Raw genomic sequence first — 2,810 nt, forward strand, 5'->3', positions numbered from 1 at the left:
GTATTCATCCCAAGTAGTTTAAAAGTTACAAGTTTTAATGGTCAGTAAAACACCTGTGCATAAGGCTTGCTGAAAAATGGTCTTTGAATTAAAAACTACACAAACACCAAAATGCATGAAAACTCTCTTAAACTTTTCTCTTTTCTTTTATATTTATCTTTCCTTTTTGTGTGGTGCCTCCTCCCTACTTTCCTTTTGAAGTTTTGTGTAAAGGACAGCTGAATAAAGAAAAAGATGTGCTTTCAAAAGATAGAATCTATATTTGCACTTATTATGTTATGTGATGTAGAAATAGGCAAATCTAGAACCCTTAAAACCAGGTGTGCATTGGTATGCAAGAGCTGCTGTCCAGTAATTCTTCAGCATGAGTTGGACTTGGAGCAAATCATGATGGCACAAAGCATCACTTCTGAAGAGCTGATATTATTTAGAAGTTAGAGCCTCTCCCTCCTCACTGCATGGCAGAAAAAGAATTCTTTTTCCTGAGATAAACAGTGTGCTGTTGCACTATTTATGAAATAAGTCAAAAACGTTATTGCTGTAGCCAATTACAACTCTTTTAGTCCCTTCCCTAGGTCTTATAGTTTATTTTAAAGCATGAGGATGTGAACATGAAAGATTGCTATTTGAGTGTTGTTATAATGTCCCCTAACATGTATTTAACATATGTGGTGGTGTGTCCCCATGTGTTAGGGATTGTAGTAAGTATGACATTCTAGCACAAGCGCTGTTACTCCTTTGTAGTGCTGTGATGTTAGAATCTAGGTGCTGTGGGCTTTTTTCCCTCGCTAAGATCTTCATCCCAGAGTTCTGTTCAGTACCCACAAATGCTGCATGTAGTGCTGTTTAAGGTAGTACCACACTGGCTTTTATCAGAACTCTCAGTACTCTGCTCAGCCGCTTCTGACAGTTTCAATGTGAATTTACAAAACTTTTTAGGTGCCAAGGTTATTACCTACAGGAGGTTTCTAATGTGTCTGCTTCAAAAAATCCTACCTACAGCCTGGGTTCTAAATGCGCTTCCCAACTGCTGCAGCTGTATTACGCAGCACTTGTTAGACCTCATCTAGAAAACTACATCCAGTTTTGGACCACTCAGTACAAGAAAGACAAACTGGAGTGATGTCAGGAAAACGTCACAAGGATGGCTGGGGAGGTTGGACATATTTTCTGTGAGAAGAAGCTGAGGGAACTGGGCTTGTACATCCTGGAGAATAGAAAGCTTCAGGCGAACTTAACAGCAGCCTTCCTGTACTTGGGAGGAGGTTATCAGGATGATGGAGCCAAGCTCTTTACAGTGGTGCATAGTGAGAGGATGAGAGAAAATGGGCATGAGTTGAAATGGCACGAGTCTCAAGAAGAGATTTTCAGACTAGCTAGGAGAAAACCTTTCACCTCATTGTGGACAGTGAAGCAGCAGTACAAGTTGTCCAGAGGGTTTCTGGAGTCTCCATCCTTAAAGGTTTGCAAGTCCCAGCTGGACAGAGCCTTTGAGCAACCTGGTCTGCCTTTGTAGCTGACTCAGCTTTGAGCAGGAGGTTGAACTAGAGACCTCTTGCGGTCCCTTCCAACCTCACTTATCCTATGACCCTATGCATTTGGGATAATAATTAGTAGTCGTCCTGAGAAAAATATTCCAGACAAGGCTTGTAGACTTCCAAGAAAGTCAAAGAACATAGACCCAAGTGATGCTGATATTTAAATTTTATCAAGATGAAGCAAAATGCTGGATAAGTTTTGAACAGTCATAATGACTTTGTTTCCTTTCCCTATACCCATTTGTAAACTATCTTGGTAGGAGAAACAGACCAATTCAAAGCATATTTATCTCACCTACTTGGTAAAAACGTCTTATTAACATATCCAATTCTTTCTGCTAGTATAGGTCACCTACAGTCCAGCAGCCCGAGATACAAATTCAATTTCATAGCAGATGTGGTGGAAAAGATTGCACCTGCAGTTGTGCACATTGAACTTTTCCTCAGGTAACACTTTCAATTCTTTGTGTTTTAATTGTTTAACATTGTATTGTTTGGAAAATCTTTACAGATCTTTGTTAGTGTAGTAACTTCAGTTTTCAGTTCTGGAAGTTCACAGAATGCTCTGAAATGTTACAGCAGACTCATTTATCTAGAGAACCCTGTATTTGTGTGTTTTGTTCCTGTTTAGTATGTCTGCTTGGCTTACACTCTACAGTACTTTATGACATATATTTGTCTGTCATAAAATAAGTATTTCTTATCTTTGGAGGTCTTTTCAGCCTTCACAAAAATGTGTTGCTTGTTGGATTATGTTTATTCTCTCAGTTTAAAAAAATCAAGTCCAGGAGTTAAGCTGGAAAAATATAGCTCCTTGTTGCTTGTTCTGTGTTCAATGAGAGGTGATGTTATTTTGGCAGGGAAAACATTAAGACATAGCATGTTGACCAGATGTAACCTATCTAAACAAATAAATAATTTCTAATGGAGAAAAAAAATGTACTAAACTTGCTGACCAAAACATACCGATATTCAGTGTACTGGAGCTGAGGTGGCAAGTTTTATACTGAGTGCTCAGACCAACCTGCTGTCAGAACAAATTACTTCAAGTGTTAAATGTACTCCATTACCTGAATACCTTTCTGCTTGGAGTACTCTAATTCTGCATAGGCTTAAGAATTTGTTGGAGAATTTTTGTAAGTTTTTTAAATATGCAAAATCAAGATAGGGAGGTTTTCTGAGACATAGCTTTATGCACACTGAGAGAATGTTGCAGCTGAAGATGTTTAAGGTCCTTGCATATGCACAAGGTTATGATTGTCTGCTCTTTCC

General features: G+C 38.6%; 1 protein-coding gene across 1 annotated transcript in view; it reads left to right on the plus strand.

Moving 5' to 3' along the window:
- Positions 1-1,891: 1,891 nt before the first annotated feature.
- The window catches only part of HTRA3 (HtrA serine peptidase 3), a 19,632-nt gene continuing 18,713 nt past the window's right edge, over positions 1,892-2,810 (plus strand). Inside the window, exon 1 of the mRNA XM_008946803.1 lies at positions 1,892-1,985. The gene's annotated coding sequence lies outside the window, so the exon portion shown is untranslated. The remainder of the gene's footprint in view (positions 1,986-2,810) is intronic.

This window comes from Merops nubicus, unplaced genomic scaffold, assembly GCF_000691845.1.
Source record: "Merops nubicus isolate BGI_N331 unplaced genomic scaffold, ASM69184v1 scaffold5239, whole genome shotgun sequence".
Lineage (NCBI taxonomy): Eukaryota > Metazoa > Chordata > Aves > Coraciiformes > Meropidae > Merops > Merops nubicus.